Source organism: Scyliorhinus torazame, chromosome 15 (genome assembly GCF_047496885.1).
Source record: "Scyliorhinus torazame isolate Kashiwa2021f chromosome 15, sScyTor2.1, whole genome shotgun sequence".
NCBI lineage: Eukaryota > Metazoa > Chordata > Chondrichthyes > Carcharhiniformes > Scyliorhinidae > Scyliorhinus > Scyliorhinus torazame.
The window spans coordinates 35,578,855-35,595,279 of NC_092721.1; the positions used below are offsets into that span (position 1 = coordinate 35,578,855).

The 16,425-nt window shown below is 52.5% G+C and overlaps 2 long non-coding RNA genes across 2 annotated transcripts in view; one reads left to right on the top strand and one right to left on the bottom strand.

The window, feature by feature from the left end:
* Nucleotides 1-16,425, top strand: part of LOC140391381 (uncharacterized) — a 173,415-nt gene that overhangs the window by 128,335 nt on the left and 28,655 nt on the right. The window contains exon 2 of the long non-coding RNA XR_011935030.1: nucleotides 13,549-13,675. This is a non-coding gene — a long non-coding RNA (uncharacterized lncRNA). The remainder of the gene's footprint in view (nucleotides 1-13,548; nucleotides 13,676-16,425) is intronic.
* The window catches only part of LOC140391382 (uncharacterized), a 131,282-nt gene that overhangs the window by 86,301 nt on the left and 28,556 nt on the right, over nucleotides 1-16,425 (bottom strand). The window lies entirely within an intron of this gene.

Below are 16,425 nucleotides of genomic sequence, written 5' to 3' on the forward strand. Positions count from 1 at the left end.
GACACCCATCCCGGCAGATGCAGACCGCCCGCAGGATGCCCCTCAGAGGCCACGGGAGACGGAGAGACCCGGACCCTCCGGCATGCGACGCCCGCAGGATGCCCCTCGGAGGCCACGGGAGATGGAGAGACCCGGACCCTCCGGCATGCGGCGCCCGCAGGATGCCCCTCGGAGGCCACGGGAGACGGAGAGACCCGGACCCTCCGGCATGCGATGCCCGCAGGATGCCCCTCGGAGGTCACGGGAGACGGAGAGACCCGGACCCTCCAGCATGCGATGCCCGCAGGATGCCCCTCGCACACCACGGGAGACGGAGAGACCTGGAGCAACAGGGAGACGACACCCCCGTCACGTGCGGGAGCGACGACGCAGGCGTGTGCCACCCAGCGACGAGGGGGGCAGCCACAGGCCCCCGTCACATCCGAGCCAGGACACCACTACCCGGGACAGCACTGCCCAGGACACCCCTACCCGGGACAGCACTCCCCAGGAAGACAAAATACCGGACAGTGACTCAGAGTGGATGGGTGGAGACGAACCCCCACCCCAAAGTGCCATGGACTCAGAGTGGGACGAAGAGCACGACCCAATGCCACTGCTGTCACCAACACCCTCCACCATCGCAGAAACACTCACCTCGGTTGGGCACTTTAGTGATGAGGCATCTGGTACACTCACTGGTGCGCATAACACAGCCGTCCCGGTACAGCAGGTGGAGGTAGGAGCAGCAGAGGGGCCGGGCGGTCGGAGGGCAGCCCAGCCCAAGCGAACATCTGCCGCCCAGATGGATCCCGGGTTCCTGGAGTTACCACACCCACACATAGATCCGATGCAACCATCGACCCGGAGACGAGCGAAGAGGGTGGCGGGCGGCTTGCGGCGGCTGCAGTCGCAGGTGGAGGAGTCCACCCACGTCCAGGAGCTGGAAGTGGTGCCGGTCATGCGTGCCACCTAGGCCGACACCGCACGGGTGGCGTCCGCGGTGGAGGCAATGGGTGCGACGGTGTCAGGCATGGGGAGAGGTTTGCGAGGCCTGGGGCTTTCTGTGCAGGCGGCGTCTGTGGCTCAGGACATGGCTGCCCTCTCACAGGAGGCCATGAGCCAGTGCCAGCGCCAGATGGCGAGGCGCTCAACGCCATGGCCCAGTCTCAGCAGTCCATAGCCCAGTCTCTGCAGGCCATGGCCCAGTCTCAGCAGGCCATAGCCCAGTCTCTGCAGGCCATCGCTGAGAGCATCGGCGCCAGTGGCCATGTGCGAGCCGGCGTCGCACTGTCACAGACAGGGTTTGCCAACCCCCTGGGCTCCATGGCTGTAAACCTGCAGACCCCTGTCGATACCAGCACGGGCCTCCAGGACTGGCAGCGCCAGATGTCGGGGGGGCGTCGGATGGCCAGTCCGTTCGCATCCCCCACCCATGTAGAGGCCTGGGGGCCATCGGGCACCCCGAGGGAGGAGGAGGTAGTGTGGTCCATCCCGGCTCCCCCTGTAGGGGAGGTCCCGGAACACCGCGACACCTCGGACTCCCCCCTTCCGTCCCAGGTGCATCGGGTGGGCAACGGGCAGGACAGGCTGGCAGCTCGCCATCCCAGTCGCCTGGGCCGCAGCCTGGCCCATCTAGGCCAGGACGCCCCAGGAAACGGCCGCCAAAGGGATCCAGTGTCAGAGGGCAGGAATCACAGGAGTCCACCTCCAGTTCTGCTGTACCGTCTGGGGAACCACGTAGACGTAGTCAAAGGGCCCGTCAGGCCAAACAATTAGACACTGAGTAAGTTGGCACGGGTGCAGGGCACAGATGAGTTTTAGGGGCTAGGGCACGTGCATGAACTCCTTTGGTTATTAAAGTCAATGTTACAACTACAGAAGCTACCTTTGTGCTCTTTCCAAAGCGTGCGGGGGTGTCATGTACGTTGAGCGCAAGTGTGTGTGTGAGGGGTGGTCTTACCTCAGCCCCAGGTGAGTCTGCCCCCTTCCCCCTGGGCCACCATCAACATCCCCCCGGGCAGAGGACGGGACCGTGCGCTGCAGTGTCACAGCCGCATGCAGGGATGGTCCGGGTGGATGGTGGTACTGTGGCCATGGGTCAGACATAGTCCAACGATGTGGAGCCAGGAGCTCACCGCAGGGCGGGTTGTCATCATCCTCCATGGCCTGCAATAGACACGCGTCCACCCGCAACTGTGTGAGCCCGGCCGTTGTGTCGCAGGTGGATCGGCAATGGGGTGGGGTGGTGTGTGTGTGGGTGGGGTGGGTGGGGTTGGGGAGGGGGGTGAGGGTGCTGGGTGGGTGGATGGGTGGGGGGTGTGGGTGGTCGGCTGATGCCATGGTGTGCGGTCTGTGGCCATACTACCCGATTCCCACGCCCATGTAGTCAGTGAAGCGGGCGGCTATCAGTCTGTCCCGTGCCCGCTGGGCCAGCCGGTAACGGTGGACAGCCACCCGCCTGTGTCTAGCCCGTTAGCCTTTACCATTGCCCCCACTCGCCCTCATCTGGGGAGGACTGCGCCTCTTCCTGCTGCTCCTCAACTCCGCCCTCCTCTGCCTGCGGCACATCGCCCCTCTGCTGGGCTATGTTGTGCAGGACGCAGCACACCACAATGATGCGGCCGACCCTATCTGACCAATACTGGAGGGCGCCCCCAGAGAGGTCCAGGCACCTGAAACGCATCTTCAGCACGCCAAAGCACCTCTCTATCACTCCCCTTGTCGCTACATGGGCATCATTGTAGCGGTTCTCCGTCTCATTGTGTGGCCTCCGTACAGGCGTCATCAGCCACGATCGCAATGGGTAGCCCCTGTCGCCCAGCAACCAGCCCCTCAGCCGGGGATGGCGTCACTCGTACATGCCGGGGATGGATGACCGCGACAACACGTATGAGTCGTGTAAACTGCCTGGGTAACGGGCGCAGACTTGCAGGATCATCATGCGGTGGTCGCAGACCACCTGTATGTTCATCGAATAGGTCCCCTTCCTATTGGTGAACACGGCCCTGTTATCTGCAGGTGGCCGCACGGCGACGTGCATCCCATCGATCGCGCCCTGGACCATGGGGAACCCGGCCACGGCAGAGAAGCCCACGGTCCGGGCATCTTGGCTGGCCCGGTCCACAGGGAAGCGGATGTAGCGGTGCGCCATGGCATATAGGGCATCTGTCACTGCCCGGATACACCGATGCACCGATGTCTGCGATATGCCGGACAGGTCCCACTCGGTGCCTGGAATGACCCCGTTGCATAAAAGTTCAGGGCAGCCGTAACCTTGACGGACACGGGGAGAGGGTGTCCCCCCGCCAGTGCCATGCGGTGACAGGTGTGCCAGCAGGTGGCAGATGTGTGCCACGGTTTCCCGCCTCATCCGGAGTCTCCTCCTGCATTCCCGGTCCGTGAGGTCCTGGTATGGCTGCCGGGGCCGGTACACACGGGGCGCCCTCGGGTACCTCCGTTGCCGTGGGGCCGCGACGTCCTCCTCTCCCTCCTCATCCTGTCGGTCAGGTGTCCCTCCAGCCTGGGCGGCTGCCGCCTGCCCCTCTGCGGCAGCCTGCGCCGCCTCTCTGGCACGCTCCTCCTCCTCATCCAGGGCAACATGGACATTAGCGGCTGCCGCCACGGCGGCCAACATCGCTGGATGATCGGAAAACATGACGGCCTGGTGGGGGGGGGGGAACATGTCATCATTGCCCATATCCCCGCCTTCCCCCCAGCCAAGTGGCATGGACCGCATGGGTCCAACTGTTGGAGGCTGGCACCTGGCCAGGTGGACCAACTCACTTGCCCCCCCATCCTCCTCCCCGGCACAGACCCCCCAACCCCCTCCCAGGCACGGACCCCCAACCTCCTCCCCGGCACGGACCCCCCATCCCCCTCCCCGGCACGGACCCCAACCTCCTCCCCGGCACGGACCACCCAACCCCATCCCCGGCACGGACCCCAACCTCCCATCCCCCTCCCCGGCACGGACCCCAACCTCCTCCCCGGCACGGACCCCCCATCCCCCTCCCCGGCACGGACCCCCCATCCCCCTCCCCGGCACGGAACTCCCATCCCCCTCCCCGGCACGGACACCCCCAACCCCCCCCCCGGCACGGCCCCCAACCTCCCATCCACCTCCCCGGCACAGACCCCCCATCCCCCTCCCCGGCACGGACCCCCCATCCCCCTCCCCGGCACGGACCCCCCCCTCCTCCTCCCCGGCACGGACCCCAACCTCCTCCCCGGCACGGACCCCCCATCCTCCTCCCCGGCACGGAGCCCCCTCCCGGCACTCCCCCGGAGCCCAGCCCACTCTAACCACCCCCCCCCCCGCCGCACACACACACACACAACCCGAGCCACACCTCTCCCCACACATTCAGACCACGCCATCGCCTGTCCAGCGGCCAACCCCCCAGGCCGTTACTCACCTCCACGCTGGTCGGCGTGGACCTGAAGCACAGGTTCATGCCTATGAAAAGGAGGTTTGATTTACGTCGACGTGAACGGTCATCACGTCGACGGGACTTCGGCCCATCCGGAAGGGAGAATATCGGCAGGCCGAAAATCGGCTGCCTTGCGCAGACCCGTGCCATTCTCCGACGTCAGCGGCGCCATTAACGCCCCGCCGACCTTTCTCCCTTCGGAGACTTCGGCAACCGGCGGGGGCGGGACTCACGGCGGCCAACGGCCATTCTCCAACCCGCTGGGGGGTCGGAGAATGACGCCCCAGGTGTGGACGGCGCCGGGGGAAACCCGCCGTTTTGGCCTGGCCGCTCGGTCCATCTGGGCCTCAGAATCGCGGGGGTGCCGGAGAATCGCCATTTTGGGTATCTCCGGCGATTCTCTGGCCTGCGGCCCGCGAAACTCGACCGGCCCGTTCCCGCCGCTTGGGAGAATCGCGGGAGGGCGTCGGCGGCCCAGGCGATTCTCCCAATCGGCGTAGGAGTGGAGAATCGCGCCCAGGGAATCTGTGGCTTTTGACGCCAGTTTTCCTGGCATAAAAGATCACTTTTCACAACAGCAAGGGGACTTAGTCCCAAAAACGGAGAATACAGCCCAGGATTTTTAACCCTCAGCGGAGGATCAAGACCACCATCCCTGCCCCCCCCCCCCCCCCCTGCTCCATCTGATCATGGAATCTTGACACTCATTGATTGGCTGACATATTGTTTAATTTAGCTTAATTGGTCTTAGCCTTTGTGTATAATTAATCTTGAGTAGAACAATTAACTTGTTAAATGTGTTTTAATCTTATTTCAGATATCCAACATTATGTTTTGTATGAATTTAATTGCTAAACTTTCTTCTGATCTGATTTAAGTACATTGTTTTGGATAAATTTTCTGCCTATGTTTTAGCTGAAGATTTGTAAGAAGATTCAATATATAACATAAAAACTCTTTGGAATGTGCCTAATCTTAACCTGTGTCAGTTTAAAGAACAAACTTGTGATAAAACTACTCATTAATTAATTGTTATTTAATTATAACGGAGGTTTAATCTTAGTTTCTGGGCTGGCGTCCAATTATTCATATGAGTTGATGAATCAAGGTCTCAGCTACCCTTATCTGTTGTTTTCATGGTTACGCATATTCTAACTCTAATGATTTAGCTTTTTTGTTGTTAAACCACAGACGTGATTCTATTGAGTTAATCTGAACTTAAATGTAAAGACTTATAAAAAGTAACATAACACAGCTAAAGTAATATGTTACTAAAAGGTGAATAATGCAGTTCTCTGATTGGTCAATGGTTAAATCTTTGATTGTTATTGACATACTGCTTGAAATGTTGATATTACTGGCACACATTTCTATACATTTTATCATGGGGCCATGCAGTCATTATGTTGAACCTAACAGAAGTTTTTAATGTTAAGTGTCATATATTTTGTTGAAAGACTCGTTTTCAAAAGGGGTATTAATGTAGCCTTTTGGAATAATTGATTCATTTAATGTCTTCAAAATTAATTGAGGTTCTCTCCCTTAAAATCATCTGTATCTAACTTATCTAATTTATTGTCTGCATAGCAATTTATAAAGGGCAGGATTCTCCATTTAGGGGACTAGGTTATCCCGACGGAGTATAATCACTCTTGCTCTGCTCTGGCGCTGAATGCATCTCAGGTACCCACCTTTAAAGTTAACCTCAATGTGTATAAACACCTCGGAAATAAGTGCTTTCACTTTCTAATCTCCTCAGCAGAAAGCACTTGACTTATTTTGATGTGGTGAGGACCAGTCAATCATAGTTAGATGTTTACCAACATTGTGGTTAGGTTCACAGCAGGGCACTTGAGATTTATTCAAGCACAAAGGGTGATTAAAATAAACAATCCGGACACCTGGCTGTCTGGAACCTATTGCCTTGTCAATTACAGCCTACTGAAAGCTAGTTCTCTTTGAAAGTGAACAAAATCCTCACAGATCTAAAGATCTGAGGGGGCTTAAGGCCTTGTGATACATTTCGGCTTTATGTGAAGTAACAGCTGCTGCTTTCAACACTTCTGTTTGAGCCAGCTGGTGTGTGAGGCTGTTAAGGGAAGAAGCAGTGATTTTTTACTGTTCCGGCCTGGGCTGCCCTTTATCTTCCAGCCAGGGGTGATTGTTGGGAGGGGGGTCTCTTAATGGGGGTGTCTGATGGAGGTGTCTCTGATATGGGGATCTGATGGGGGTTAAATTGGGGGATCTGACCAGGGGGTCTGATGGGGGTTCGGATGGAAGTCTGATATGCGGATATGCTGGGAGGGTGCTGAGGATGGGCTGGAGGGTGGGGCGGGCAGGATTTGCTACGTGGGTGGAGGGGGCCCTCCACTGGACTATGGGTGCACCTACATTACGTTTTTTTGTCTATTCGTTCAGCTGGCTGTGCCAATATTTAAGAGTCAACCACATTGTGGCTGTGGGCCTGGAGTCATGTGTCGGCCATACCAGGTAAACCTGACAGATTTCCTTCCCTAAAGGACATTAGTGAACCAAGTGGGTTTTTCTGACATCTGACATGGTTGTCATATGACTTTTAATTCCAGGTTTTTATTGAATTCATATTCCAAGTAACCGGGTGATATTCCAACTCATGTTCCCAGAGATTAATCTGGTTGTCTGTATCACTAGTTCACTGATAATACCACTATGCCACTGCCTCCCCATGCATATTTAACCCCTTGATCCACCGCTTCAGGTCCACGCTGGAGAATACTTGCACCAATCCATGGCTGCATGCTACCTGACCGAGACGACAGGAGCATCGTGGAGGCACGGAGAATTGGGCTACTAGCCATATAATCTGATGTTAATGGTTTCAGATAACCATTTGCATCTTCCCCCCTGTGCGGGGCATGTGGCTCGCTGCTGCCGCTGATGTGAACTGCAGCATAAGAACGGCATCAGCGCCCGGCAACGATCAAATTTTTAGCCCAACGCTCAATTTTCCGCTGCCCGCTAGTGGCGGCGGCAGAGAATCCACCCCAAAGTGATTACTGTCAATGAATGACTGTTATTTCAAAGATAGTTTCCCTTGGCCCAGTTGCTTTATTCAGCAAATATAAGGTGGAACCTTACCAAAAAGTAGCAAACTACCATCTCTGGCACAGAAAAACGGTGCAAATCTCAAGGAATTTTGAGCCTCTTTGCCAAAATAAAAGTGGCGTTATCATAGAATTTACAGAGCAGAAGGAGGCCATTCGGCCCATCGAGTCTGCACCGGCTCTTGGAAAGAGCACCCTACCCAAGGTCCACACTTCCACCCTATCCCCATAACCCAGTAACCCCACCCAACACTAAGGGCAATTTTGGACACCAATTTAGCTTGGCCAATCCACCTAACCTGCACATCTTTGGACTGTGGGAGGAAACCGGAGCACCCGGAGGAAACCCACGCACACACGGGGAGAACGTGCAGACTCCGCACAGGCAATGACCCAAGCCGGGAATCGAACCTGGGACCCTGGAGCTGTGAAGCAATTGTGCTAACCACAATGCTACCGTGCTGCCCTAAAAGTGAGTGGCTTATGCTGTCACTCTGGTGAGGTGGAGCCTTTTAGCGGCAGGAACTGGTTCCATACAGGTTGGACGCCATATTTAAACAGCACCCCGACCAGGACTGAAGTCTAATGTCCTGCAGCCCACATCATGGAGGACTCAGGGATTCAAACCCAACCCTTCCCGACCTTCATCACCATCAGCCCCCTCCCCCACTGACATTCATCGGCGGCACCCCCCCCACAATGTCCGAACTCCCCCTCCCCCACCCATCACAAATATACAACTCCCCCCCCCCCCCCCCGCCCCCCCCGGTGCTCCCACTAGGGTCCGCCCCCCCCCCCCACTGAACTGGTTGGAACTACCAGTTTGGCACAGCACTGACATAGTGCTAACCTGTCAGTGCCAACCTGTCAGTGCCAACATGTGCCAGGGGGCAGTGTGACATGACCTTCTATGCCCTGGGGTTATGCTTACCTCTGTGCCCCCTGGAGGTATCTGTTTGACTGCCGCACACCTGGCCAAATCTACTGTAAATTACGTCACACCAGCGTCCGGTGAATATTCCGTGAGTGGGGGGAGATCCGGAAATAATGTAATAAAATGAGGTTCCTCGGCTCCCATGGAGCGATTTGCATCAATCCACGAGAGGGCAGGGGATAGGAATTCCAAATCACAATCACACCGGAGAGAACCGCATTTTTCGATTATCTCCAGATTTCAACTTTCTCAGAGGCCGAGAGTGTGCTCTCAAAATCTTCCTCATAGTCTGAGAATGGTTGACTTTTACTGAAAATAGCCATCTAAGCTTATCAATAAATAGATACATATATGATAGGAGCAGGAGGAGGCCTTTTGGCCCTACGAGCCTGCTCCGCCATTTATCACGATCATGGCTGATCATCCAACTCAATAGTCTAATCCTGCTTTCTCCCCATAACCTTTGATCCCAAGTGCGTGTCTTGAATATATTCAATGTTTCAGCATCAACTTCTTCCTGTGCTAATGAATTGCATAAGCTCACCACTCTTTGGTGAAGAAATGTCTTCTCATCTCTTTCCAAAATGGTTTTCCCTGAATCCTCAGACTGTGACCCCTGGGGCAAGATTCTCCGAACCCCCTCCGGGTCGGAGAATCGCCGGGGGCTTGCGTGAATCCCGGGCAAAATTCTCCTACCCACCCCGCCACATTTCTGCGCCGACCGGCCGGCGGGAGTCTCCGTTACACCGGCCGGTCAATGGGGTTTCCCATTGTGGGGCAGCCCCACGCCGTCGGGAAACCCCCGGGCGCCGGCAAAACGGAGACTCCCGCCGGCGGAGAATGACGCCACAGGTCCCCGCCGGTTGCCAAATTCTCCGGCACCGGAGATTCGGCGGGGACGGGAATCGCGCCGCGCCAGTTGGCGGGCCCCACCCGGCGATTCTCCGGCCCGAATAGGCCGAAGTCCCGCTGCTAGAATGCCTGTCCCGCCGGCGTGGATTAAACCAACTCTCTTACCGGCGGGACAAGGCGGCGCGGGCGGGCTCCGGGGTCCTGGGGGGGGTGGGGTGGCGCGGGGCGATCTGGCCCCGGGGGGTGCCCCCACGGTGGCCTGGCCCCGATCGGGGCCCACCGATCCGCGGGCGGGCCTGTGCCGTGGGGGCACTCTTTTCCTTCCGCCTTCGCCACGGTCTCCACCATGGCGGAGGCGGAAGAGACCCCCTCCATTGCACATGCGCGGGGATGCCGTGAGCGCCCGCTAATGCTCCCGCGCATGCGCCGCCCTGCAATGTCATTTCCGCGCCAGCTGGCGGGGCACCAAAGGCCTTTCCCGCCAGCTGGCGGGACGGAAATCAGTCCAGCCCGGGCCTAGCCCCTCAAGGTTAGGGCTCGGCCCCCCAAGATGCAGAGGATTCCGCACCTTTGGGGCAGTGCGATGCCGGACTGATTTGCGACGTTTTTGGCGCCGGTCAGCGGACATTGCGCCGATTACGGAGTATTTCACCGCTGGTTCTGAACATACCCACCATTGGGAAAATCTTCTCTGCATCTACCCTATCTAGCCCTGTTAGAATTTTATAAGTCTCTATGAGATCCTCCCTCATTCTTCTGAACTCCAGCGAGAACAATCCTAACCTAGTCAATCTCTCCTCATATGACAGTCTTAATGTGTTTCATTGGTGTACTGCAAGCAGGAACGCATGGCTGGTTTCACCTTTTGAAGGATTGGTTGGGTCTGTTGTATCAAAGTTGAGAGCACAGTATCTTTGACAACAGTAAGCAGTGCTGTCCACAGCCTGGTGCAAGGCTCGATTTACGGCTGCAGTGAGGATACACCTTGGAGACATCCCACTCGGTGAACCAAACAAAACTGAAGTATTGCTCCTGAGTAAGATGAATGTTGAAGAAGTGACCTAGAAGCCCTTTGCAGTCATGGCCTCTATAATCCTCCATCTTCTGGCAGCCATTGCCCCCAAATTAAACAGACCGCCAGGCAGTTGCATGGGATCACCCATGTCTGCGACCAAACCAATTCTGAGGCAAACAACCACAATTGCACCAGTTATTTTTTTATAGTTTACAACAAAGTGGTAAAACACATCAAAACAATCCAAAATTTAAGCAGCAGCCCAAAATGAGGAAACGGGAACGGGCCTGTAAGCACTGAGTCATCTCCTTAAGTTATGAAGAGGACCCCTTGCTGGCAGTTATTGTCATTTTGTGTCTGAAGCTCTGAGGGGATTACAAATGTTGTTCTCGGCTCTAAATGCTCCTGATGTGCATTCCTGCTACCCATTCACTTACCCATTTCCCTACCTTTAGAGCACGGTGGCATAGTGGTTAGCACTGCTGCCTCGCAGCTCCAGGGTCCCGGCTTCAATTCCAGCCTTGGGTGACTGTCTGTGTGGAGTTTGCACTTTCTCCCCGTGTCTGCATGGGTTTCCTCCAGGTGCTCCGGTTTCCTCCCACAGTTCAAAGATGCACAGGTTAGGTGGATTGGTCATGCTAAATTGCCTTTTAGTGTCCAAAAGGTTAGGTGGGGTTACAGGGTTACAGGGATAGGGTAGAGGCGTGGGCTTAAGTACGGTGCTCTTTCCAAGGGCCGGTGCAGACTCGATGGGCTGAAAGGCCTATTTCTGCACTGTAAATTCTATGATTCTATGATAGTAATAGGGTGGGCAGCACACTTCCTGCCTCTCAAATTGATAGCTTTGTATGTCGGTTAATGTGCAAAAAATGAGTGACTGTGCAACCAGTTTTCTGAGGCAAGAATTTATAATGGAAATGTTTGAGATAAAAATGTAAATAGCAAGGCGAAGCAGCAAGTGAAGTTTTGTTCTCTATCGATGTGTGACGTCACTGGCAAGGCCAGCATTTACTGCTCATCCTTATTATTATTGTCCTTGAACTGATGGCTTGCTAGGCCATTTCAGATGGAGAGTCCACTGCAAAATATTGTGGGTCTGGGATCATGGGCGTCATTCTCCGACCCGCCGCCGGGTTGGAGAATCGCTGGGGGCTGCCGTGAATCCCGCCCCCGCCGGTTGCCGAAGTCTCCGGTGCCGAATATTCGGCGGGGGCGGGAATCGGGCCGCGCCAGTTGGCGGGCCCCCCTGCTGGATTCTCCGGCCCGGATGGGCCGAAGTCCCGCCGATAAATTGCCTGTCCCGCCGGCGTGGATTAAACCACCTTTTGAACGGCGGGACAAGGCGGCGTGGGTGGGCTCCGGGGTCCTGGGGGGGGCGCGGGACGATCTGACCCCGGGGGTGACCCCACGGTGGCCTGGCCCGCGAACGGGGCCCACCGATCCGTGGGTGGGTCTGTGCCGTGGGGGCACTCTTTCCCTTCCGCCTCCGCCACGGTCTCCACCATGGCGGAGGCGGAAGAGACTCCCTCCACTGGGCATGCGCGGGAAACTGTCAGCGGCCGCTGACGCTCCCGCGCATGCGCCGCCCCGATATGTCATTTCCGCGCCAGCTGGCGGGGCACCAAAGGCCGTTTTCGCCAGCTGGCGGGGCGGAAATTCCTCCGGCGTCGGCCTAGCCCCTCAATGTTGGGGCTCGGCCCCCAAAGATGCGGAGCATTCCGCACCTTTGGGGCGGCGCGATGCCTGTCTGGTTGGCGCCGTTTTGGGCGCCAGTCGGCAGACATCGCGCCGTTTCGGGAGAATTTCGCCCCATATGTAGGTCAGACCAGGTAAAGATGGCAGGTTTCCTTGCCTCAAGAACATTAGTGAACCATATTTTTCTTCACAACAATTGATGATAATTGTCACGGTCACCATCCCTGAAACTAGCTATGCCATCCGGGTTAATTAAATGAATTTAAATTCCACCAGCTACTCTGGTGGGATTTGAACCTATGTCCCTCTGAATATTTGCCCAGGCATCTAGATTATTAGCCCAGTGTCATCACCAAAATGGTACATTACAGTACCATCATGCCACCATCTCCCCTCAAAGATGTGTAGGTATTAAATGTCTGCGGAACATCAGATTTTCATATTTATATACACTGCTGAATAGACTAGATCTCTTGTACTTCCATTATATTGCATGATTAAGGACAAATCGCACTGGAGCACACTTCTTATTATTAAAACTGTTGCTGCTTGTAACAATGCTAATCAGAAGATCTGCAGTCATGGTATGTCATGCCCGTCTATCAATATACCATCTTCACACGTCCACTGTGGCACGTTTGCAACCACTCTGTGATGACCATCATCTAACAAGACCCAGGTTGATCCCTCTTTCTGCTGCCCTCTAATTTGCCCGCTCGGACAGATCTCTGAACATTTTCTGTGACGATCAAATGCCCAGAATATTCTCATTTTCATTTCTGGAAGTCACTTTTTAGAATTCTCCTTGCTCTTGCTTCTTATGCAGTCCAGTGAACAGTTTACTGAAGCTTTCTTCCAAATCTGTTGCAATTCCCATCCACGTGATAATTTTCAGCCACTTTCAATTGATTTGGATCAAACCCAAAAATGTCAGAACGTTTTATGAGTTCGTTTGAAATGTCGAACTTGCCAAAAATAAAGCTGAAATGTTGAACATATGCATTTGACAAGATGTCACATAAGAGTCTGAACTTTGCCATGCAGCATCTAGTTCTAAACTCTGAGCTGGAAATTGCTGTAAAATGTCACTTTAATCTCCCTGAATTTGTAAAAGGTCTAGGAAAGGTAAATCCTGACAAACAGATCATACGGAACAAAATGAAGTAACACTTGTTCATTCCATTAGGGAATAATAATCTTCAGGCCAAGTCTTCAGGTTAACTTGTGAATATTGCAATATTTAACTCGACAGCATCCCATCCCCTAAAGGTGAATAAAGTGCAATCTATTAAATTAGACTATGATAAAGGATTTGTACCCAAAACAATGATTCTGCGCATTGCACTCACACAAATTGCACAAGTTGTTAAAATGTTTAATATAGTTTTGTGGAGTCTTGCTTTGGATTTTTCAGTGTGAGTAAGGCTATTATGTTCTTTACTTGGAGATCTGTTCCCAGATGATGAATCACCAACCAACCTACACATTCCCGGGCTGCTTTCTAAATACTTAAAAAACATTATTCACACTGAATGGGCATGTTTGCTTATCTTCAAGGTAACAACTGAACAATTGTCCTGCAGCTGTACTTTTCCGCAAAGTAATGTGTCAACAATTAGAGAACAAACTGCGGTCGGAGGATCACGAACTGCAGAGTCATAAATATCTGAACTCCTGCTTACAGGTATTCTGCCTTCATTTACATTTCTCTCAGTGGATCTAAATAGTGTTGCACAAGATAATCGAAGCAATAGTGACTGATGACTGGTGATTCAGAAACATTTGGAAATTTATTGATTAAAATCTTCTTAATAATAATTCAAAAGCATATTGCTGTGATTTACAAAAGATGCAAGTCTAAAATGCCAGTGCGGTTGAACATATGAATTTGTGAAAGAGAAATTGTGTATTTGACTCTTTGAGGATGGAACAAGCAGGATGAATAAAGGGGAAACAGTAGATATTGTGTATTTAGATTTGCAAAAGGCATTTGATAAGATGTCACATAAAAGGTTGTTACATAGAGGTTATGGTATTGGGGGTTATATACTAGCATGGACAGAGAGGACTGGCTAACTAACAGGAAGCAGGGTCGGGATACATGAGTGATTTTTAGGATGGTAAACTGATTGCTGCCAATTCAGTTGTGTCCTTTTTTATAACTACCCCATAGAAACTGAATCCACCAAATCCTCAAATTTCTGTTTTACCCCTAAACTGCAGGACAAATGGCCTCCTTCATCCAACAGGTTTACTCATCCAGCTGTCTCGACGATACCCACAAAGCTTAATTTTCTACATGGTCTTCAACCTTGCCGCCCCTGCACGAACCTCCTCTCCCCAACTGTTTTACTCTATTTCCTTCAACCCACAGAAAACCTACTGGTCTCTTTCACCAGGCCTTCTATCATTAATACAACCAGGAGATTAAAAGGTTACGCGTTTACTGGACGACACCCATTGCCAGTTCCTATTCACACCCATAGTGCTCATCAGGCACCCATTGTAAAAAGGTGTAACTCTACTGGATTGGATTGGATTGGATTGGATTTGTTTATTTTCACGTGTACCGAGGTACAGTGAAAAGTATTTTTCTGCGAGCAGCTCAACAGATCATTAAGTACATGAGAAGAAAAGGGAATAAAAGAAAATACATAATAGGGCAACACAACATATACAATGTAACTACAAAAGCACTGGCATCGGATGAAGCATACAGGGTGTAGTGTTAATGAAATCAGTCCATAAGAGGGTCATTTAGGAGTCTGGTGACAGTGGAGAAGAAGCTGTTTTCGAGTCTGTTCGTGCGTGTTCTCAGACTTCTGTATCTCCTGCCCGATGGAAGAAGTTGGAAGAGTGAGTAAGCCGGGTGGGAGGGATCTTTGATTATACTGCCAGCTTTCCCCAGGCAGCGGGAGGTGTAGATGGAGTTAATGGATGGGAGGCAGGTTCGTGTGATGGACTGGTATTCACGACTCTCTGAAGTTTCTTGCGGTCCTGGGCCGCGCAGTTGCCATACCAGGCTGTGATGCAGCCTGATAGGATGCTTTCTATGGTACATCTGTAAAATTTGGTAAGAGTTAATGTGGACATGCCGAATTCCCTTAGTTTCCTGAGGAAGTATAGGCGCTGTTGTGCTTTCTTGGTGGTAGCGTCGACGTGGGTGGACCAAGACAGGCAAAGGAAAGGTATGTGCTTCTTATACCCCTCTGTACATCTGGTCACAACTTGAGGCTGTCAGAGATTGGTCATTCCCGGCATGTTCAACTCTGTGGGTGGTCAAAGGGTGATGTCACCCGTTTGTCACAGATTCCATCTGAACTGTTTCAAAATGCTCTTTTTGACTATTACAACAGCCCTCAAATGTTTCACAAGATTGATGAGCATCACTTAGTTGCATGTTCACACTGTTTCAATGCTTCTTGCTCCCCTGATACAATAACCCCATAAAAGCAGCAGATGTTTCAAGATTTCTTTGATGAGATCCATCCTGCCTTGATGATCAGAGGCATTGGAACCAGTGGAATGTTTCCTGATCCCTTGAATTTACAGATTCGCAGTCATTTTATAACCTATATCCCGCCTGTAGGATGCCGTGCATAAAGCACTTCATACTGATTTTCTGTTAATGCTTGCTTCACAGGTGAATTGACCGTTACTATTATTTCATTCCCTTAACCCTTGTGTTTCTATAAAGATCAAATTAGAAAATTCAATGCAGGCCTGTCTGATTTAATCTGCTTGTGTCTGATGTACTTTCTCACAGCGTAACAGGCATAACTGTAATCATTAGATGCAGCCCAAAATTGATCAATTACATTGTCATTTCAGGATTTTTCAGTCCACAGCACAGACTTCTGATTGCATCAATTCTAGAAAGTCTTTTGTGTGGAATTTCCAGCAGGATACCCAAGGTTGCTTAGTTAAATGGCAAGCGCACCTCGAAAAGGAAGGTTTCAGTGCCTGAATCTCAATGGGTGGATGGATGTGGGCGAACAAACATCATGTACATTTCAAAGTCAAAATCTCCTCCAAAGACTGCAAAAGCAATTGACAATGTGTCTGTACAATGTTTGACTGCAGTATTCTTTGAGACCATTTGGCACACATATACATTTTACGTTTGCTTTATCACCCCACATTGGAGAATTAGCTCGCTTTATTATGCTTCACTAACACAAATGTTGATGCTTTATTTGCAACTTTATGTCTTTAATATTTAGCAAGTCTGGAATATCTTGATAGGGCTGGTACCATAGCTGTGTAGAGGGCTATGCACCTAAAGGCCGATGGATTAGTGCTACCTGGTATAAGTGAGATTAGAACTACATTGGGGAAGAAATTACAAGAGAGAAAGAATTGAAAGGAGAGAGAGAGTAACATGTTGTTCTGTGACCGCCTTATTTAATCGCAATGTTGCTTCTATATATCTGT